This window comes from Coenobita brevimanus, chromosome 68, assembly GCF_032717465.1.
Source record: "Coenobita brevimanus isolate Jiangsu-jjx chromosome 68, ASM3271746v2, whole genome shotgun sequence".
Taxonomy (NCBI): Eukaryota; Metazoa; Arthropoda; class Malacostraca; order Decapoda; family Coenobitidae; genus Coenobita; species Coenobita brevimanus.
The window spans coordinates 48,294,557-48,319,898 of NC_137021.1; positions in this window are offsets into that span (position 1 = coordinate 48,294,557).

Sequence of the window (25,342 nt, forward strand, 5' to 3'; positions counted from 1 at the left end):
ACACTAGCCCCCCAAATGCTGGTAACCACCAAAAGGCAATAAATTAAGGCAAAGCGTGACTATAAACCCACATATAATACTGTACAGGCTTTGGACACATCAGTGCTGGTCAGCCATCTTTAATTGTCCTGTATGGTAGTGGTGAGATTATTACACTTCCTCCCCCATACCGATAATGACGTGACACGGATAATGACGTGATGTGGATAATGTGTGATGTGGATAATGATGGGATATGATAATGATATGGATAATGACATGGATAATGACGTGAGACGGATGATGATGTGGATAATATGTGAATTGGATGATGATGCGATATGATAATGACGATATGGATAATGACATGGATAATGACGTGAGATGGATGATGATGTGATGTGGGTAATATGTGATGTGGATAATGATGGGATATGATGATATGGATAATGACGTGAGACGGATAATGATGTGATGTGATGATGTAGTATGATGATATATATAATGACGTGAGACGGATAATGATGTGATGTGCGTAATATGTGATGTATGATATGATAATGATATAGATAATGATATGGATAATGACGTGAAACGGATAATGATGGATGTGGATAATATGTGATGTGGATGATGATGTCATATACATAATGACGTGATATGGATAACGATGTGATATGGCTAATGATGTGATACGGATAATGACGTGATATGGCTGATGATGTGATATGGATAATGACGCGATATGGATAACGACGGGATATGGATAATGACGTGATACAAATAATGATGTGATGTGGATTATGACGTGATATAGCTGATATGCATAATGACGTGATATGGAAAATGACATCGATAATGACGTGATATGATGAGATATGGATAATGATGTGATATGGAAAATGACGTGATGAGATATGGATAATGACGTGATGAGATATGGATAATGACGTGATATGAACAATGACGCAACACGGATATGACGTGATATGGCTGAGGATGTGATATGGATAATGACGATATGGAAAATGACGTGAAGTGGTTAATGACGATGTCGATTATGACGTGACATGGATATTGGCGTGATGTGGATAATGACGATGTGGATTATGACGTGACAAGGATATTGACGTGATGTGGATGATGACGTAACGTGGATAATGACGTGATATGAAGAATGACGTGATATGGATAATGACGTGATATGAAGAATGACGTGATATGGATTATGACGAGATATGGATAATGACGTGATATGGATAATGACATGATATGGATAATGACGTGATATGAAGAATGACGTGATATGAAGAATGACGTGATATGGATAATGACGTGATATGGATAATGACATATGGATAATGACGTGATATGGATAATGACGTGATATGGATAATGACGTGATATGGATAATGACGTGATATGGATAATACACACATGAATATCAGGAAGATCATCATATAATAATAACAGCTTCACGTCAGTTGTCTGAACTGTTCATGTTAACTGTATTATATTTGTACTGAATAAATAATCTATCTGTTTATCTATATCCAGACGCCTTAAACCCATTAGAGGTGGCCACAAACAAATCTCCTCCAAGTCTCCTTGTCCTCTGCCGTTTGGCCACCCTTCCTCCAGCTCACACCTCCCTCTCTCATAAACCACCTCAGTCCATCCCTCTCACCCATGGCCTCTCCTTCTCCCTCTCCCCCTTCACCTCACTCACATACACCTCTAGTCAGTCTTTCATTCCTCATTATAATCGTGCATTTTATTATTTGCTTATATTGGTTAAAACTATACTCAGGAACTAAAGTCGATTGTATTGGTATCAGCTGCTTGTGAGGTGTTATAAATGTGTGTGTGTGTGTGTGTGTGTGTGTGTGTGTGTGTGTGTGTGTGTGTGTGTGTGTAAACTGGGAGTGTGTCGTTGTCTCGGCTACCTCCCTTTCTTTGGGGGAAGCAGCCTAGGTATACAGATAGACAGACATTGGTTAAAACTTGTACTCTAGAACTACACTTCAATGTACTGGTATCAGGTGCTAGTGAGTGTTATAATTACTGCTATTAACCTCATATACACTTGTGAGGTGTTATAATTACTGCTATTAACCTCATATACACTTGTGAGGTGTTATAATTACTGCTATTAACCTCATATACACTTGTGAGGTGTTATAATTACTGCTATTAACCTCATATACACTTGTGAGGTGTTATAATTACTGCTATTAACCTCATATACACTTGTGAGGTGTTATAATTACTGCTATTAACCTCATATACACTTGTGAGGTGTTATAATTACTGCTATTAAACTCATATACACTTGTGAGGTGTTATAATTACTGCTATTAACCTCATATACACTTGTGAGGTGTTATCATTACTGCTATTAACCTCATATACACTTGTGAGGTGTTATCATTACTGCTATTAACCTCATATACACTTGTGAGGTGTTATCATTACTGCTATTAAACTCATATACACTTGTGAGGTGTTATAATTACTGCTATTAACCTCATATACACGTACTATTTTTCCCAGCAACAATGTCGTGGTATTTGGGGTACTGGCTTAACATTAAACACAAGGCGGTCAGTACACAGTGCTTCACTACAAACTCACGTGGCAGTATCTTGCCTGGTGCGGGGACGGCTCAGTCGGCTGGTGTGGGAGTGTTTGTGCTGGTGGAATGAAATATAGGAATATGCAGGGTGGCTACTGATAACACTGAGTCGTGCCCACAACACACGAGTCATTGCCTGGTGGAGGGCAAGTGCAGCGGTATACTGTATATATAGCATATATTTCCTGGACTCCTTCAGCCCCAGGATGCATATCTTCTTGTTTTAATGCTCAGAGAGAGAGAGAGAGAGAGAGAGAGTATATAGGAAAATTCTTGTAAATGTATATCAGATACACAGGGTGGTATTCTCGTCGGTTGAGCAAACTCCCTAACACCTTTTTCCAAGCGACTTATTTTGCTTATAACACCTTCCCGTCCCCTTCTGTGTCATTTCATCAATTCACATATCACCATACTCTGCATAAACCTGCAAAAGGATATTAACCAGCAATATCCAAAAATACGTAGCTAAGGAAGTGGTGTTAGGGAGCTTCCTTAACCGACGGGAGTACTACCCATAAACACTAACCACACGGACATAATACTGACGAGAGAGAGAGAGAGAGAGAGAGAGATCATTAAAGATTCAACACATTATCTCTCTCTCTCTCTCTCTCCCTCTCGTGAAATTAAACCACAAATTCTGACAACAAAGCCATCCTCGACCTAATGGACCAACTTATATCCCCACCCCCATCTCCGCCCCTTGGGATAAAAACACCCATTTTTTTTCTTACCCCCTGGATAAATATACTGTGACAAATGTACCTCTCTCTCTCTCTCTCTCTCTCTGATACACATTGGCCTTGTGATATATCCCATAAAAAATGCTCCCCCTCTGGCTAAGCTGACGTGACACATACACCCCCTGGCTCCATCCCCGTGATAAATGTACTCCTGCCTTCCCCTGTGATAAACGTACCCCGGCTCACTCGTGACACATCACTCCTTCTCTTTCCCCCTTGTTGATCTAAGAAATGGTCAAGCTGTGTTTGTGTCTGTCTGTCTGTGCCTTTGTTCGCTTCTTTCACGAGAACGGTAATTGATACTGACATAATTCTTTTTCAGTAGGTCAAGCTAAGTCCTGGGAGTGTCAGACAAATACCAAAAATTTTGGCGATCGCGCACAACGCGACAGCACAAGAATGTCGAAGATCACGAGACGTGAAAATGTCTGTCTGTGCATTTGTTAGCTTCTCTCACGAAAACTGTGATAAATATCGACTAATTCTCTTTGCATTTTGTCCGGGTAAGTCCAGGGAGTGTCAAAAAATTTTGGTGATCGCGTGCGACGCCATGGCACGTAATTTTTGGAAATTGCGCCACGCGAAAAAAATACAAAAATAATTTTTTGAACCTTATGGTCAGAATTGGTCATAATGTGCTTATCAACGGTATGGAAACAAAGATACTGGTATTTGCAGACATCTTTTTATTGAGTACCATTAGTTAGTCCCGTAAACTTTTGCGGGCAAATATTAGTTATATATATTTTGATTAAATGTGTAAGCTAGACTCTTTTACAGAGAAGTCTGGTGCTTCTCTCTCTCTCTCTCTCTCTCTCTCTCTCTCTCTCTCTCTCTCTCTCTCTCTCTCTCTCTCTCGAGTATTAATTAGTAAGGCTACATTTAGCCTATGCCGCACAGTTTTGATGTCCGTACTATATACTATGGTATAGATATAAATTTGTTTGATAATGTACAAAGAAGAATGACAAAAATGATACATGATGTTCGGAACCTGTCATGTGAAGACAGACTAAAAAGACTAAATCTGTACTCACTAGAGAAGCGTAAAAATAGGGGCAGACTTAACTGAGGTGTTTACGTGGATGAAGTGAATAAAAAAGGGAGACATTAGCATGCGACTTAAAGTGAGCATGCAGGACAGAACTAGAAGTAATGGTTTCAAACTAGGTAAATTCCGTTTTAGTAAGAAAATAGGTAAAAACTGGTTTGGCATTAGAGTTGCAGACGAATGGAATAAGGGGGACTGGGGAGGCGGTGGCTCAATCTGTAGAGAGGTGGCCTGCAGCCCTTCCGGACCCAGGCTCAAATCCTCGCTGGGACAAGGACCAGTTTAAGGATTTGAATTTCATAAAAAACAGACTTTACTAATCTACCAGAAGACTCGCCCGACATGTTGTAAAACTATACACCCTAATACCAGTACACCAGTCCTGTATGAGACAGCTCTTGCATGTATTCAATATGGATGGTGGGTGTTAGCGTCGAAGTGGTGACATGTAGAGGTTTATGGTATGTAGAATTACTGGGCCTTGGGAGCAGGTTGTGAAACTTAGGCCGAGATTCGGAAAAAACAAAACAAAAAAAACTACCTAGTGAAATAGTTGCTGTCCCTTTTTGTGACAGATTCAAGCCTAGGCCAGATAACCATTTGACAAGTAAGGACTGGATATAAATTATCACATAATAACCAGCGCTAAATTAATTCTTTCTCCTTTTCAGGTTACACTATGATAGTTTTTTTTTCCTTCTCACTTTCCTATAAAATGTCCACGCCAGTTTTTCTATACTGCGGTGTTCCTTCTCACTTTTTCCGGCCAGTTTCGGCTGGAGGGTTTGGTGGGTGGGGGTGAGCCTTCTTTATTATCCTTGTCTTATTCTGATAGTTCAGTTCCTCGTAGGAGCTGCCTGGCATGGGCCAACTGGCCTACAGCAATAATCCCCTCTTCCTATGTCCTTATGTTCCTTCTCCTCCTTCCTTCGTTTCTCTTCTTCATTCCTCACCCTCTTCCTCTTCTTCAGCCTCATCATTCTCATGATCCTTCTTTGTTTCCTCATTTTCCTCCATCTTCTTACAATCATCATCATCATCATCATCACCATCATCATCATCGTCAAGTACAGGAGGCCGTATAGGAAAGGTAAGATAGATTGAGAACAATTGTTCGCAGTTAACCAGTTGTGTACATGAAGCACACAAAATACCAGCTGCTATTGCCTTCAGAAAGTTGGAGACAAAAGGGATAAGAGTGTGGATGAACGGGTGGTGCGAGTACACCCAATTATTTTATCCTTTTCCTCCTCTTCTCCTTCATTCTTCTAGTGATAATCAAAATCACCATCATTCATCTCCCCATTCACCTCTTTATCTCATTTTCTTGTCCTGTCATCTCGTCCTCTTGTCCTTTACCTTATCCTCTCCCTCCTCTCCTTCTTCCCTTCCTTTTCTCTTTCTCATTATCATCACCACGACCCAGCCTCTCCTTCCCCCCCTCACTCCATTATTCGTCCTTCCTCCTCATTCCCTTCCCTTCAGTATCGTGAACCTAATTATATGTTTTACCATCATCATCATCATCATCATCACCCTTCTCTTCCTCCCTTCCTCTTCCTATTCCTCCTCTTGTTCCTCTTCTTCTCTCCTTCTTCATCTTATTACTCTTCCTCTCCTCCTCTCTTCATCCTCTTCTTCAATCTCTTTCTTCTCCTCCTCCTCTTCTTCATTCTCTTCATAACCATCATCCTCATCACTATCCCTCTCTTCATCTTCTGCTAATCATCCTCATCATCACCATCCTCTCCATCTCCTTCTCATCTTTTTCTATCTTCCTCCTCCTCCTCCTCTTCCTCTTCCTCCTCCTCCTCCTCCTCCTCCTCCTTCTCCTCGTCTCCCCCCCTCCTTCCATTATCTTGAACCTGTTTACATATTTCCTCTTGTAATTACACTTTATTACTCCTCTTCCTTCCTCCATAATGTCCTTCTCTCTGTGTTCTGTCTTCCACTTTCCATCTATTCGTCTGTATGTATGTGTTACCTTGGATATCTGTATATTTATCCATCTGCCTTTGTCTCTTACTGTATGTATGGATTAATTTATGTATCTGCACGTCTGTTTTCTGTATATATGGCTGCTTGTCTTTGGCTCGTGATCTCGTCGGTTTTGGAGGCCGAACACTTTTTCCTAAGCAATTTATTTTGTTCATTACGCCTTACCGTCCTCTTCCGTGTCAGATAAGTCCTTCCACTATCGCCATACTCTGCATAAGTAACGTATAAAAGGATATTAACAATGCATATCAAAAAATAAATATCTACGGAACAGGCGTTAAGGAGCCTCCTTAACCGACGGGAATACGACTGTCTACTCAGCTGCGTCAACTGACTTTTCTCGTTTACCTGTACGAATATTCAGTTGTAAATCGGACTTGTCCTCCTAAATGACCTGGGTCCCTGTGCGTATTTTTTGCTTAAGGTCTTTCCTCCAGACACTCAGTCCGACGTTGCCAACAGGACTGGATGACCAAGAATAATATGGGAAAAAAAATGCCGCTCGGACATCTTGAAGGAGCTGACTGATTCTGCCGCAGCGCCTTAAAGACGTCCTCAAGAGGAAGGACAACCCAGACAAATATTAAGAGGCTATTGGTGAGTGTTCTGTCAAAATTTTCATGATTTATTTTTTTTTTAATCCTACAAGGAGAATGTCAGTGGTAGGCGTGTATTCCTGGATCGAAGAGGGAGGGGGGGACGGAAATCTGAATGAGACTGACCTTCTTCCTGTCTCTCTGTCTGTATATCTATTTATCAACCTCCATGTTCCTGTCTATGTATATGTTTATTTATATGCTCTATATCCATATTTCTATCTATATGTTTATCTATCTATCCACCTATTTATCTATCAACATCTCTGCCTCTGCCTAAGTATTTTTTTTCTGTATATTCGTATGCCTCTCTCTCTCTCTCTCTCTCTCTCTCTGGGCAGGGTTGGTGTAAGGGATCAATAGATCAGACGGGCTTACAACTTGTCCTTTTACCTCAAATTATTATCCATCAAACTGGTAAAAATAAAGAAAAAATTGCCTTCAAGTTCAATCCAGAATTTCACAGATGTTTGTGTAATCCCAGGCTACCGCACACACACACACACACACACACACACACACACACACACACACACACACACACACACACACACACACACACACACACCACAACACACACAACGTTTACACCAAACACACACACACACACGCAACGTTAAAGTTTACACAACACACACACACACACACACACACACACACACACACACACACACACACACACACGCACACACACAATGTTAACGTTTACACAACACACACACACACACACACACACACACACACACACACACGCACATACAATGTTAACGTTTACACAACACACACATACAATGTTAACGTTTACACCACACACACACATACACACAAACACACACACGCACGCACACACACACACACACACACACACACACACACACATATAGGACTACATAATAGATAGATAAATAAATAGATAGATAGAGAGACAGATAGAAGCAGGAAGTCAAATGATGAGAAGGTGTTGTGTTTGCGAGAAGCGAGCAGCGCTAAACGCTTACACGGAGGAAAGCTGACGACAGCGGCCAGTAAGGAGATGATGCAGTTAGCTGTCAGCAGTCCTCTCGTGAGAAAGTTCTGTTGCCATGAGGAACATACGTGACACACACACCCTACTACACGAGATGTTAGGAAAGAGAGTTTAGAAGGAGACAAGCGACCCTAGAGAGAGGTCGAGACGGAGATTAGCCTTAGAACAGAGAGAGAGAGAGATAGCGAGACAGGGAGGTAGCTACCCAGGACTTATACTATTATACCTGTTTAATATTTCCAAGACAAATAAAAATAGTCCCATACTATTCTTTACCTCTCCCGTCACTACATGACATCTGGTGGGGAAACTACTACAAGATATAAAAGCCGCTCGACCACAAGTCTAAAATATACTTCTCTACAAGTAACTACAAAGTCTTTATGACATTTGGTAGCAGCGAACGTATACGAACCTCGTCTACGAATCAACATTAAATTCCTACAAAATATCAAGATTGACAACAACCAACAATATCAGCTCCTGCCCCTCCGTCTCCCAGATCATTACGCTGATGCAGAGGTCAAGAGATCACTCGACGCCTTGCAAGTAGCTTAACGACAAACCAGCAAATCTGCGGACATCGTCTCCGAATTAAAAGCAAATTTCTACAAAAGCAACCGAGACTACAAGGTTAGCTTCAGTTCTACAAAGTCTACAGCCATCTACAATCAACTACTGCCATCTACAATCAACTACAATTAACAACTCTACGTCGTCTGTATAATCTTCTACACGCACCTACAAGTAGCGGCAGTCTTCATCCCACAACGAATAAATCACTAGAGAAAAGGACAGAGAAAACTTCCACATAGAATAAAGGGAACAAACAAACGAAGAGTGAGACACGATTTACAACTCATCTTACTCACTCGTCTTCACTCAAGTTACTCATCGCTACTCATTCACTCACCACAGCTACCAGTGTGGGAAGCCGACGTCACCATGTGCTGAGATGACATCACAACGCGAGTCTGCCATGCCAAGCAACGTATGACTGACACCAGGCACTTCTCACCCACTACTCATTACTCATTATTCACATAGCTCCTACTCATATTCACTTATTTTCACAGTTAAGTTGGAAATTCGACGTTCTATGTTGAGGTTTGCCTGGGACAGCCGTTAACCACTACAAATACCAGGCCATGGAGTTTCCTGAGTAATATCGTCCATCAACACACCACTAGAATTATCAAGAGATCTTCAATCAAACCTGTATTTTCTTCCGAGATCGACTTTTGTATCGACACACCTCTACGATCTGTATCAAGTGGGTAAAATTATACTTGCTCATTTCTTCTCAGTGCTAAAATTAGCTATATTCAACTTATTTAATCATCTAGTTTGCTAGGACATAAATAAACAAGAGGCGTATTTCATAACATCATATCTTAATGACAGGAATATTTTCGCAACCACCCACGTTAATACCAGATGACACACAAATTGCCACAACATCAGACTCACAATTAAGAGACAGCCCACCCATTGTACAACCCACACCACACGTTATAGATAAGGAAACAAATACGGGAGTTTCGGATGATGAGTGGGAAACCCCTTCAGACGTTGAGAGTATCGACTTCGCAGCTGCCTTAAATACGTATGCCAATATACTTAACAGGGTTCACCGGTCCGGTCATACATATTCTACCATTCCCTCACATAACGATAAACTCGTACAAGTTGAATTAACAGGGCAATCATTAAATATGAATCAAGAAACAAATACTGCTGATCTAAAAACCACACCTCACGTTTTTGTGTATCACGAGGATAAGACTGCCCCAAAATTCTCTGGCACAGACAAGGATCGCATTGATGTCATTTCATTAATCAGTCAGTGCGAACAAATGTTCATCAAGCGCCACATACTAGATGAACAAGAGAAAATTGCTATTTTTTCATCTTGCATAAGCCAGGAAAGATGTCCAGCAAGCAATTTATTGCGCTCCGATAAGCTACATCGTGCTAGGACATATGATGAATTTAAAACTGAATTTCTGAAGAAATTTTCTGGAGGTATGAACTTCTTGCCAGGTATAATTCCAGAATTACATAAAATTGTAGATCTTGTAAGGGAGCACACTACAAACCATGTGCTCAGTGAAATAACTGCTGATGTCTCCACAATCAAGAGAACCCTATTAGCTACTCTGGAGAATTCTAAGTGGATAACAGATGATGGAAAGATGTCCCCAGACCTCGTCGTGGACATCATTGGTTATGTAGCTGCCTTGTGTAAATTACCTGATAGAACCCTTAAGATCGCCAAAACAATCGCGTACATCCCTGGAATGTGCTTACTAGACTTAATGAACGAGGTAGAGATGCAGTGCAGTAAAGCAGGTGTGGTCGACACACATGCACATTCTGGTAGAATCAGGGTACCTGAGACAGTATCATCTGTGAAAACATCAACACCGACCCCAAACAGAGAACAAAATCGATCGCGACCTGAAATGAGGCAGCCCAAACAGACAAAGACGCCTAGACCTCGTTCCCACACGCCTTCCTACAGGCAGTTTCATAAGTTTTCGCGCAGCCCGAGCAGGTCTCGCGCTATAAACAACACTTTTTATGGGAAATCACCTCGTAGGTCACAGTCAAGGGATAGGTCCATTCTGTGTCATTACTGTGCAAAACCAGGACACACAAGGTATGAATGCTTTATCAAGGCAAAAGAGGATAATCAAAAGACACAAGGGTTTGGTCCTTACTGTAGGCATCATAGATACCAAGGGCACTGGACTAGTGATTGCAAAACAGTAGAAAAAATTGTGTCTATGTTCAAATCGGGGGAAGACCAAGTCATGACAAAAAACGAACAAACGTAAAGAAGAACAAGGTTAAACTTCACATAGGAGGCATGTTGGGAAATGAGTGTATCTTGATACCAGCTGTATGTGAGGATCAAAACGTTTCCTTATTTTTAGATACAGGCTCTCCAGTGAACTTAATAACACATGAAGAACTAAATAGAATTCTTAAAAATAAAAAGAAAGTAACTTTTCTGGATGAAGCTGATTTAGAATTAAACACAGTAGATGGTCAAGAGATTACAGTAAAAGGTATGATAAGATTAAATCTCAGTTTCACAGAAACTACAAGACCATTCTCTGCATTGTTCTATATCGTTGAAAACTTAGCAATTAAAGCTCATATGTTACTGGGCTTAAGATCCATGAGAACTGAGAACATAACTATACTCCCACAAATGAATGGAATAGACTTTGATAATGAATTTATACAGGAAATACTTTCAGAGCCCTCACCGATTGGTAGAAGAGAGCCAAAAAGAATTGGTAATATTAAAGGCTTTAACAAACATACACAAACAGATGAGTGTATAGATCCACTTACACCAGCAACCCCATCCTCCAGAATTAGTGACTCAGATAACAGTACTGATTTATCAATTTTTCCAGCCCATCTCACTAATGATTTGGTTATACCACCTAATTCATACATGAAGGTTACCATAAAGAGCAAATTACGGAATAGTACTGTTCTTGTCTTAGAAGAATTATGTAAAGTAAAAGGATTGTCAGTAGAAAACGCATTATGTCATACGAACGACGAAGGGCTAACTCAGATATTCATTATTAATCACATGAATGGGGAAGTTCAGTTGAAGAAGGGAACTTGCATAGTTAATATTGAAAAATGTTTAGCCCCTGTGAAGGAAATAAATATTGGTGGAGTAACAAGTGAGATAAAATCTACGGATAGAGAAAGAATAAAAGAGAATTTAATTCACTCAGGTGAATTTGACGAAGAAAATGATTTGTTAACCCTGCTGGAAACACACAGGGACACCGTAGCCTTGCCCGGAGAACGATTAGGGTGTACTAACTTGATTAATCACATGATTAATGTGCACCCAGAAACACCACCAATTTTCGTACCAGCTTATCGCATACCACACTCCCAACGTACACTTGCAAATCAGTATGTCGATGAAATGTTAAAGCTTGGAATTATTGAGCCTTCAGTTTCTCCGTGGAACGCTCCCTTTTCTTTGTGCCCAAGAGAAATGGAGAAATGCGTGCGGTAGTAGATTACCGTAAACTAAATAATCACACCATCCCAGACAGATTTCCCATGCCATTGCTAAGTGATGTTCTACAGAATATTGGTCCTGAGAATAATATATTCTCGACCATCGATCTCCTAAACGGATACTATCAGATTCCGGTATCTCAGGAGTCACGTAAATACACTGCCTTTTCAACAAACAGAGGCCATTATCAATATACAAGAATGCCAATGGGACTGAGGACAGCCCCCGGTACGTTCCAGCGTCTTATGAATTACGTATTGTCCGGAATTTTAGGACAAGGAATATTTGTTTATCTTGACGATATTATTATCGCAACGAAGAATATTAAGGATCATCTCAGGAAATTAGACTTACTCTTACAAAAGCTTAGTGATGCTGGATTAAAAATTAAACTTTCTAAATGCAAATTTTGCTTTAAGGAAATAAATTTCTTAGGCCACAAATTAAGTTCTGATGGTATTCACACCACTGATGACAAAATACAGGCAGTGAGAGATTTTCCTGAACCCACGACGACTGACGAAGTTAGACAATTTTTAGGTCTGGCTGGGTACTATAGGTCCTTCGTACCACAGTTCTCTCATATAGCCTTCCCTCTATTCCAACTACTCAAAAAAGATGCTGTATTCCAATGGGAAGAAGAACAAAAAAGGGCATTTAACAATCTAAAAATTAAACTAACGAATGCACCTTGTTTAGCATATCCAGATTACACGAAATCATTTCTTATTTGTACAGACGCATCAGTTAAAGGATTAGGGGCTGTACTGATGCAGGAAGATAAAAGAGGAAAGAATCAACCAATTGCATTTGCCAGCAGACAAACAAGAGGTGCGGAGAAAAATTATAGCACTACAGACTTAGAGGCACTTGCAGTGATTTTTGCATTACAAAAATTTCGAGATTTGGTATATGGTTACGAAATCCACTTATTCACCGACCATAAACCACTGGTGGGTATGTTTAAAGAAAAACTCCTTTCTGGGAGGAGAGCAAGATGGAAATGTACAGTTGAAAACTACAATGTACAAATACATTATATACAAGGTAAAATGAATATAGTAGCTGACGCATTATCTAGGAACCCGAACACAATTCAGGTCGCGGCGTTAGATCTCAAAGGAAATATCCCAAACCACGAGGATATCGCAAAGGCACAAAGACTTGACCCAGTATGGTCAAAAGTAATATACAAGTTAGAAAGTGGAGATGACATACAATTACCCAAACTGCATGTCCCACTTGAACAATTCACAATGGTCAATAATACATTATACAAAATTAACTCTAAACAACCAAAACGCCAAAGAAATACTAACCAGTTGGTAGTACCTAATGACATGATACCCCAAGTATTACGAATGATACACGACAGCCCACATGCAGGACACCCTGGAAAGGATAAGACATTCAACCAAGCCCAGCTATTATATTACTGGCCTTCATTACGAAGAGATATACACAATCATATAGACAGATGCGAATCATGTGCGAAACACAAAGGATACCCAATCACACCTGCACCGATGGGTAATTACCCAGTACCACATCAACCATGGGACGTTGTCGCTGTTGATTTACTCAAGATGCCATTATCATACAATAATAACCTATACTTATTCGTAGCAACGGATCATTTTTCCCGTTATGTCATTTTAGCTCCAATTAAAGATAAGACAGCAGAGACAGTAGCAAAGGCAATAACAGATAATGTAATATGTCGCTTTACTACCCCAAAGGTATTAATAAGTGATAATGGAGGAGAATTTAATTCTGAGATCTTACAAGAAATATGTAAACAATACAACATTAAAAAGGTTAACGTTTTGGCCTATCACCCAGCATCGAATGGGTTGGTAGAGAGACAAAATAAAAAGGTATTAGATGTGCTACGACACATTCTCAGTGAAAGTTATGCAAGCTGGGATGATTGGATTCCCAGAGTAGAGGCCTCCATTAATGGGTCTATAAATAAATCCATTGGTGACACACCACATTTCATTATAAATGGCACAGATAAAAAATTACCATATGAGCTCCTAGAAGGTGACAGCATGCCTATATACAATTACGATGATTACTCTAAACTCCGTTTACGTGAATTCCAGGACATTCACAAAAGAGTGCAAAAACAATTAACGATGTCCAAGGAAGAAATGACGGAGGCATTTAACAAAAAGGCAAAAGATTCACCTATCAGCTTAGGAGACATTGTTTACGGTGTCATTCATACGAGAGACAATAAATTATCCCCTAAATTTGAGGGCCCATACAGAGTAATTAACATAAAGGCAAACAAAGTTTTAATTAAGTCACTTTCAAGTGGCGAGGAAAAACAAGTTCATATTGACCATTTAAAACGAGTTTCAAGGGAATTATCACATAATTATTCAGCCTCGGATACAACCGAACAGGTGAACGTACCTCAAGAAACCAAGCAAGAACACAACAATGATTACAAAAAGAAATTAAGGTCATATACCAAACAATCGAACATAGGTGCAACTATTCCAATGAAATCTACAGTACATCATTTACGAGAATTAAATATCGATTTAAACTCCTTCTATAAATGAAATAACAGCCAACCGTAACGCACATCATCACTATCATCAACCACAGCTTTATAGGAAATTAATAGATTTTTTTTTCGGTAGGTTACGATGAAGGGACTTATGCTATGGATTCTCCTATACATAGTAAGAGTATATGCGCACCTAGACCCCAAGCATATAGTACGACAAGGATGCCTCATAGCTCCAACGGCCACGACTACAATCGTCAAGGATGTCATGAGTACTGAAATAAGTCTAGATTACTTGTATGACTTACCTACTTATATAGAAAGACTTGCGACGCCGATGCGAACTCTGGACTTCAAGATAGGGAATTATGTTTCACAATCACATATCACCAAGGAAGTGGATGAAATGGTGAAGTTAGCGAAATGGAAACTAGAACAGGCGAAGTCAACTATGCTCGTCATGATCCAAGATCTCCCATCTTATGGAACAGAGGTGCTGAGCGACAGGAACAATATCACACGTACTCGCCAAAAGCGCGGTTTGTTCGATCTGGGCGGCGCAATTCTTGGGAACATCTTTGGATTGGCTACAGAGGATGACCTTAAAGAAATAAACAAAAAATTTAATAAGATAGCTCAGGTACTAACATACCAAGATAAATTCATCACAGGACAGAACTCAGCAATGAAAACAATTGTGAAAAATCTGAAACAAGCAGAAAACGTAGCTCTCGAGAGTATAGATAAAATAAATGACTTGGAGGGTAACGTTACCCTTTTCCAGCACTTCTCCATCATCACAGAACATATTGACACGATTCTACTACAATTAGAGAACACTAGAGATCATTTCAGGGCACTTATGCAAGGAATTTCGAATGCTGGTGATGGCAAGATCACAAATGACTTACTCCCAGTTCATGAGCTACGTCAGATAGTTAGTCAAGGCATACATAAACATAAATTGAAGCCATTGTTCCGCAGTAGGGAATTTATGCAATATTACCCGTACTTGGAAGCAACACTAACACCAACATCAGTGATAGTTCATGTACCATTCATCACGGAAGACCTGTTCACAGTATACCAAATACACCCCTTCCCCTATAGAAACAACAACACTTTAGTCATCATCAACATCAACACAGACACCGAACTCATCATGGTCTCCAAGAGACGAGACACTGTCACTTTCGCAAGTGAGTCAACGATTGAGCGAAAGTGCCGCACATCCTTACATGCTGTTCATCTTTGTCCTGCGTACATTTTCACGTTTCAGCCTACTGATACGGTCCCTTGTGAAATGGCTATCATCAGCAATAACAATATTCATCATCATTGCAACTTCACTTTTGCTCCAGATAAACTTGTACACCATCAACGCATTGGACACTCGCAGTTTTTATTTCCCTCATAACACATCAGTTTACATAGTCTGTCCAGATATACCACCATCTCATACATCAGCCTCAGGATTATACATAGCACCAGACTACTGTGCGGTATTTACACCATCCATGTCTACTTTTTCCACCATCAATCACTACGCCATTATCAACCATACACACAAACATTTCCACCCACTGCCTGATATGGACTTAAACATGAGCACAAGTATTAAGCTGACTTCACCTAAGTTTGAAACTATGCAGCTGATCAATGAAACTATGAAGCCATGGGAAGATTTGAGTTTGAGTATGTTCAACCCATATTATGTGTATAGCCAAGCACCTTCTGTCTTTATAATTATCTGCATTGTGGTTGCAGTATTGCTGTTGGCCATGCACAGAATGCATGCAAGAATTGCTAACTTGGAGTCATTGTTTAGTGGGGGGAGAGTTAACATCACAGTTAACCACCCTGAATGAAGTGTATATATTTTGTATATAGTATTAATTATATATATATATAAAAAAAAAAAAAAAAAAAATAATAATAATAATAATAATAACACAAAGAAGAATGACCCATATATGACAAACCAGTACCATTATCTTTGAATGAAATATTAATAACTCTTACAATAATCTTAATTTTAAACTATTTTTATTCTTGCATGTATGCAATTCACTATAATAACCCAAGTACATACTGTATTACAGTTAAATAATTTACTTTAATGCATTTATTCCAATATGTATTCAACTTATTTAAAATGTAATATTACTGAATAATCACTATTTACTATGAATAATATATGTATACAATATTCATACAATTATGTTACTTTACAATATTATGTATTTCACTTAATTAGCTTATAAGTTCATTATAATGTGTATGTAGTATGTATTAATATATTATAACTATTAAATGTCGATGGTACGCCATTTTTCGCGGCCGAGCAAATATAGGACTACATAATAGATAGATAAATAAATAGATAGATAGAGAGACAGATAGAAGCAGGAAGTCAAATGATGAGAAGGTGTTGTGTTTGCGAGAAGCGAGCAGCGCTAAACGCTTACACGGAGGAAAGCTGACGACAGCGGCCAGTAAGGAGATGATGCAGTTAGCTGTCAGCAGTCCTCTCGTGAGAAAGTTCTGATGCCATGAGGAACATACGTGACACACACACCCTACTACACGAGATGTTAGGAAAGAGAGTTTAGAAGGAGACAAGCGACCCTAGAGAGAGGTCGAGACGGAGATTAGCCTTAGAACAGAGAGAGAGAGAGAGATAGCGAGACAGGGAGGTAGCTACCCAGGACTTATACTATTATACCTGTTTAATATTTCCAAGACAAATAAAAATAGTCCCATACTATTCTTTACCTCTCCCGTCACTACATGACATCTGGTGGGGAAACTACTACAAGATATAAAAGCCGCTCGACCACAAGTCTAAAATATACTTCTCTACAAGTAACTACAAAGTCTTTATGACACACACACACACACACACACACACGTTAACGTTTACACAACACATACACACACACACATTAATGTTTACAAAACACACACACACACACACACACACACATTAACGTTTACACAAAACACACATACACACATACACACTCACGTTAACGTTTACACCACACACACACACACACACACACACACACACACACACACACACACACACACACACACACACACACACACACACACACACACACACACACACACACCACACACACACACACACGTTAACGTATACACAAACACTCTCTCTCTCTCTCTCTCTCTCACACACACACACACACACACACACACACACACACACACACGCAGATTCTCTCCATGAAACACACACACACACACACACACACACACACACACACACACGCAGACTCTCTCCATGAAACACACACACACACACACACACACACACACACACACCCTGGTCGGCAAGTATGCAGTGTGACAGTGAAGTGATATGAAGTGAAGGACGAGGCTCTACCAATTACCTAAATTACCTGGGCAATTAGGGGAGAGAGAGAGAGAGAGAGAGAGAGAGAGAGAGAGAGAGAGAGAGAGAATGAAACAAATGAGATTATACGCGTAGGACCAAAAGCACTAAAGGAGAGTGGGAAGTAGCCCACACTATTACTGAAATCTCTCTCTCTCTCTCTCTCTCTCACTCACTAAAGAGGGCCAGTCGCTGGTCCAGCAGGGATATAACTGAGGTCACGACCATATTTCCCTAAATGAGGCTACATAAGCCAGGACTGAGAGAGAGAGAGAGAGAGAGAGAGAGAGAGAGACTATCGTGCTGAAGGGGTTACTGAAGTGGATATGTAACCCTTCCAGCATGCATAGTATGTCCAAAGCCAATAAATAAATAAATACAAAAGAATAAAAATAGTCTAATAATGAAGAATTAAATGAAGAATAAGTTAAGGGAATGAAAATATAGAGTGGCCCGTAAGTAGCGCTCCTATGTAAATTCACGTGGCAGTATCTTATGTGTTGCAGGGACGGCTCAGTCGGCTGGTGTGGGCGTGGGTGTGGCAGTGGGAGTAGGAAGTGAATAAATGATGCAGGGTGGATACTGATAACACTGAGCCGTCCCCACAAAACACAAGAAATCGGCCGGCAGTGGCAGTGTAGCGCTATATACAGTATGCACCAGCCTGTATATCAAGGGATTGCATTACCCTTAACCCTTCCGCCAAGTTTGGAAAAATCGGATCGAAATTGTTTCAGTGACCTTACCTTATAGCCTTGACCTTTTGCCTTCTTTTCCACATAACATAAAGGGGGTCAGTCTCTTGGCTGACCCTTAACCCAATCACCAACCAAGGTTAAAATGAGATGATCAGTGCGTTACACACACACACACACACACACACACACACACACAGACACACACACACACACACTCTCTCTCTCTCTCTCTCTCTCCACACTGAGGGACGGGGGGGGGGGTCACAGGTGGTGTTGCCTTGTCATCACGTCATCAGTCTTTCTTTACTGCCACACTTCCCCCTCCCCACCAACCCCCTCCCTCACCCCTTTTGTCCATCTCTCTCCCCCTCCCCTCCCCTCTCTCCCTCATTCTACTATCACCATCCCTCTCTCCGTAACCTCTCTCCCTCCCCCTTCCCTCATCTCTTCCCCCTCCCTTCCCCCCACCCACTCTCCCTCAGCGTCATCCTCGTTCCCCCTCCACCTCCCTCTCTCTCACACCCTCACTCACCCAGTGCCCAATTTCCTCCTCCCCTTCCTTAACCCGTTTCTCTCTCTCTCTCTCTCTCTCTCTCTCTCTCTCTCTCTGTACAAGAGTGAAGGAGTTACTCTTCAAACTGTAAATCTGTCATCATATCCCTGTGTAAGATGGTCTCTTCTGTTGCCTTACTATTTCCCCACCAGTGATCATCAGCTCGTGTCAAAAACAAAATTTCAGCAGTAAATCAGAATTTCCAGTTCACTTTATAAGTAAGTTACAGGCACTTCATGGCCATACCGGGCCGCTCAGCACTTGCTCAAATGAGAGTCACTTCTGGACCACGCTTCGCTTTGCCCGAAACCAGCGATTTATGCTGCATCGACGCTGGAGCATGAAAATCAACGGAAATTCCCCGACGCTTTCCACTTAATGTAAAACCAACGGGAACAATTAAGGATCAACACACGCTTTTAAAAAATTTCAATGCACATGAAATTGAATGGGACCATCTGTGACCCAACTGCAACCATCCTGCAAAATTTCATCGAAATCCTTTTTGCAGTTTCGGTTGGACTACACACACACACACACACACACACACACACACACGCACACACACACACACACACACACACACGCACACACACAATTATGTTAGAGTCTTTCACGTCCAAGTAAAGCATCTCAATAATAACTGCCATGATTGTTAAAATGTTATGCTGAACGTGCTGATATGAGCAAAGCTGATTATTTCCTGTGATAAAAGTACTAACTGGGCCACGGATGTTATTGTATTTGGTCGGTGGGGGGGAGGGACAGAACAGTTGGGGAATTTCTGCTCTAAATATTAGTAACAGTACTAAATAGGCAGGCTGTTTATGTTATGCAAGCTGTGTGCTCTGTCTGTCTGTCTGTCTCTGTCTGTCTGTCTCTGTCTGTCTGTCTGTCTCTGTCTGTCTGTTTCTCTCTCTGTCTGTCTGTCTCTCTCTCTCTCTCTCTCTCTCTCTCTCACCCCGTCTACCTTTAACATCCTCCCACTCCTCCTCCCTCCTCCCCAGTCTCTTTTCCAAACTTTCCCTCCCCTCCTCTCTCACTCCCACTTTCTTTACTCCTTCCCCTCCATTTCCCCCTTCCCCTTCCCCTCTTCCCTCCCAACTTTCCTCACCCCTCTCCTTCATTTCATTCTCCCTCCCTCCCACATACTCGTTCCTCCTTCCCCTCCTTCACTCCCTTTCCCTTCCTCCCTCCTCTCCCCTGCCTTCTCCTCTCTCCCTTTCCTTCATCTCATCCCTTTTCCTTCCTTCCTTCCTCCCTCCCTCCCTTTCACCCTCCCTCCTACTCTCTCTTTCTTCCCCTCCCTGACCTCCCCCTTCCTCCCTCCACTCCCTTCTTCTCCCACCCTGTCCCTTTTCCCTCACCTCATTCCTTCTTTTCTATCTCTCCTTTCTCCCTTCCTTTCACCATTCCTTCTCTTCCTCCTCCCTGTCCTCCCTCCTTCCCCTCCTTCTCTCTCTCTCCCTCTCTCCTCTTCTCACTACTCTAATTATCATAGACATCAAATTTTCAAAATGTCAAGAACTGCTTTTAAAAATGATATGTCAACAGAACAAATATAAGTCTCTTCATTTCTCATACTATTTCTGCAGAGTTTGTATGACGTCTTTTTGGTCTATAGAAATTGGTGCCTCTGTTTCTTGGCACTGACTGGGAATTTTCCGTTGTTGGTTTAATGGAGTTTCTTTTTTTAATTTTAAATACATATTCAGAGGAAAGGATTTCATTTTGTTAATTTTTCCCTGCGGCCCTTACGTATGGATATCAGGTCTCTCTCTCTCTCTTTCTCTCTCTCTCTCTCTCTTTCTCTCTCTCTCTCTCTCTCTCTCTCTCTCTCTCTCTCTCTCTCTCTCTTTCACACACACACACACACACACACACACACACACACAGGAACACTGGGAATAACGCACTAATATATTATGTGTTTCGATATCTAACACCCTCGTCTCTTAGGGAAATTCTCTGCAGACTCAAGAGAGGTCAGTGTCATGCTATCCTTGTCTTAGCCTTGTAACCATATGACCATCACTAAATAGGCCTTAGAAGAATCAGGCACCTCCCAGCACTATCTTTAAGCGTGACGTTGTGTAAATAAAGGAAAGCACCAGATTGTATGCGGTTTGGGCCCTTACTCCCTGACACCTGCCTCTCCCCTCACCTGCCCTTTCCCTCACCTGCCTCTCCCCTCACCTGCCCTTTCCCTCACCTGCCTCTCCCCTCACCTACCCTTTCCCTCACCTTCCTCTCCCCGCACCTGCCCCTCCCCTCACCTGCCTCTCCCCGCACCTGCCTCTCTCCTCACCTGCCCCTCCCCTCACCTGCCCCTCCTCTCACCTGCCCCTCCCCTCTCCTGCCTCCCCCCTCACCTGCCTCTCCCCTCACCTGCCCCTCCCCTCACCTGCCTCTCCCTTCACCTGCCTCTCCCCTCACCTGCCCCTCCCCTCACCTGCCTCTCCCCTCACCTGCCTCTCCCCTCACCTGCCTCTCCCCCCACCTGCCTCTCCCTTCACCTGCCTCTCCCCTCACCTGCCTCTCCCCGCACCTGCCTCTCCCCTCACCTGCCTCTCCCCGCACCTGCCTCTCCCCTCACCTGCCCCTCCCCTCACCTGCCCCTCCCCTCACCTGCCTCTCCCCTCACCTGTGGTCATTTGCGTACAGGTGCGTATCCCAGGTGAGAAGACCCAAATATGTCGTCCCTCCGTCTCAGCCATGACACCTGGAGGAGAAAGACAGCGCTAATTAGAGAGAGAGAGAGAGAGGAATAAATCTACCATTTTTTTCTTCCATTTCTATTCCAAGGCTCAGCATTAAAAATAAATAAATCTTTAGGGGAATAAGCAATGACCCAAACTTGTGTCTCCTCTGATGGATGTCCCGATATTTTAGGTAAAGGGAGGGTTATTTGGCTGAGTTTTATGTTGTGAGCCGTGCACTCGGTGTGTGTGTGTGTGTGTGTGTGTGTGTGTGTGTGTGTGTGTGTGTGTGTGTGTGTGTCTCCCTCTTTCTCTCTCTCTCTCTCTCTCTCTCTCTCTCTCTCTCTCCCCTAATTATATAAAGTCAAATCAAACAATAAATTTCCTCACCCCAGAGTCACAAACAATATAATTTCCTTAATAAATATTTTGTTGTTGCTGTTGTCAAAAATTATACTGAACAGAGGAGAGCCATAGTGAGGCGAGAGACAATAAAACAATCCATCTGGTCTCTTTCAAAGTGTCTCCTTCGCTGAACAGAATTACTTAGAGACAGTGTTGCTGTAAAGGAAAGGCTTAGCTGATAAAACTGACAGGCGTTATCAGTACTGAAATTGATAAGGTGTGTTGCGTGTAAAATAATTAGATAATGTTGCTGACAATGACCCTCCACACTGACTATATATTTACATCCATATTAGAATATATTAATGTACACACACACACACACACACACACACACACACACACACACACACACACACACACGTTAAACAGCTGTCAGTCAATGTCAGGGGCAATTTTGATGAGAGAGAGAGAGAGAGAGAGAGAGAGAGAGAGAGAGAGAGAGAGAGAGAGAGAGAGAGAGAGAGGAGGGGAACAATAGCTGTAAGGCAAAATTGTTAAAGTAAGAAGCGAGCCTGGAGGAATGAGAAGAAAATTATGTAAAATATATTAAAAAGCTGAGTGGTAGAGAGAGAGAGAGAGAGAGAGAGAGAGAGAGAGAGAGAGAGAGAGGCGACAGTAGGTGAAAGACAAAATAGTTCTCTACTCATTTTACACGATCTTGGCCTATAATTACCATGTCTCCATTACGATTTCAGAGTTGTAAGAACAGAGTAACACTGGAATATGATGCTAGTAGCGAAGAAGTGGTATGGAAAGGATGCAGAGCCATAGTATTGTCTTTTTCTGCCACTGAGCTACGTGAATAATACTGCCAAAGAACGAATATCAGGGCCAAGTTAGAGTAAAATGAGTATAGTATATATTAGAAGCGAGCCTGGAGGAATGGGAATGGACACAAACTCCATCTCAAACTGTCCTTTGATGAGAGGAAATGAAAGTAGCATTTTACCACTCCAGTTATCACTCCAGCCCTGCCACACCCGAGAGAGAGAGAGAGAGAGAGAGAGAGAGAGAGAGAGAGAGAGAGAGAGAGAGAGAGAACTACATTAAAAATCATATACAGTAAAATGTCTTCCCTTTCCTTCCTCTTAATCAAACTTATATTTTCCCTACTCCTGCCTCTTCCCTTCCCTTAGCCCTTCCCCCTCCTCTCCTCTTCTCTCCTTACCTCATTTTATAATCTTCCCTGTTTCTTTTCCTCTTCCTCCTCCTCCTCTTACCTTCTCCATTTTCTTCCTATCTCCGTTTTACTTAATCTCTCTCCAGCCCCTTCCCCCCTCCACCCTCTTCCTCTTCGTCCCCACTCCTCTCCATCCCTCACTCTCCCCTTTCGCTCCCTCCCCTCGTTGCAACCTCCTCACTCATTCTCCTATTTCCTTCCTTTTCCTTTACCACTTGCCCTTCCTTCCCCTCCCCTCTTTCCCTTCCTTCCCTCAGTCTTTCCTATGAAAATTCCATGTCAGCTTTTCCATGCTGCATGGAGGTCCTTCTCACTTTTTTCTTGCCAGATTCGACTGGAGGGTTTGGTGGGTGAGGGAGAGCCTTCTTGCTTTTGTATCCTTACCTTCAACTTGTAGAATTAGATATCATAGTGGTAGTCTTCTCCGTAACAAGCAGCCTCGAAAGGACCATTAGGTCTGTTGCTGTTTGCTTTCCTTTGTACTCCTTTGTACTCTTCCCTTCCCTCCCCTCCCCTCCACTTCATCTCTTCCTTCCTCTCCCCTCCCCTCTTTCCTTTTCTTCCCCTCCCCTTCCTTCTCCTCCCCTCCCTTTCCTCCCTTCCTTCCCCTGCCCCCCCTTTCCCTTCCTTCCTCTCCCCTTCCCTTCTTCCTTTTCCTTCTCCCTCCTTTCCCTCCTCTTCCCTCCTCTCTCTCCCTGCCTTCCTCATCTGTTCCCCTCCTCCAGTTTTTCCTGCCCCCTCCACTCTCTTCTCTTTCTCTTTACCCTCATTTTTTTTTCCTCCATTCCTCTTCCTCCATATTTTATTCTTCCCTTAATATTCTCCTTTAGCTTTCGTGAGGTCATGAGTCGCTCTCGTGAGGTCAGTCTGCTCAGAAGTGTTAGAGACCTGTGGTAGTGTTGTGCTAGTGTGCTTTAGTGATCTGTGATAGTGGCTGTGTTAGTGTGTTGTAGTGATCAGCGATAGTGCTTTGCCAGTGATCCGTGAGAGTGTGTGTTGTGGTGACCCGTAGTGACCCGTGATAGTGCTGTGCTACCTTGTGTGAATTTGTGCGTAATGGCTTCCTCGGCAGAGAGCTGTGTCCCCACTGCAGGTATTGAAAAGAACTACCTTGAATTAAAGGAGGAACTTCTCGAACTGAAGCGGGAGGTGCAAATTCTCAGGCAGGAGAAGTCACAGATGAGGGAATTGTTGGAGGAGATGTTGGAGGAGAAAGAGAAAAAGGCTGAAGGTTGGACACTAGTTAACAAGGGTGCAACGAAGTTCACTCTTAAAAAGCAAACGGAAGTTAAGACCACTAATGCATTCGACGCACTACGGGACGAATGTGAGGGAAGGCAGAGAGGGAAGTAGAAGAGAAGGACGGTGAGAGAACTTCCAGTACAGGTAAGTATAAACAGAACAAGAAAGGTAAGAAAAATGTTGCTGTTGTTGGAGACTCCCAGGTGAGATATCTGAACAGGGCTATGTATACTCCACTCGCTAAACATGTGTGTCTTCCAGGGGCCAGGGTGGCTAATGTGGTAGAAAAAATTTCAAATATCGTAAAGGATAGTGGTGACAAACCCACTGTGTGCCTCAGTGTAGGAGGCAATGATATTAGTAGCCGTAAGAGTGAGGTACTGTGGCAAAGGTACAAGTTGATGTTAGAAAAGGTTAGGGAGAGGGGAGGAACCCCTGTAGTGCTTGGTGTTTTACCAATGTGCCGGGTTGGAAGGGAATGGTTGAGCAGGGCAATAGGATTTAATTGCCGCCTTGAAAGGT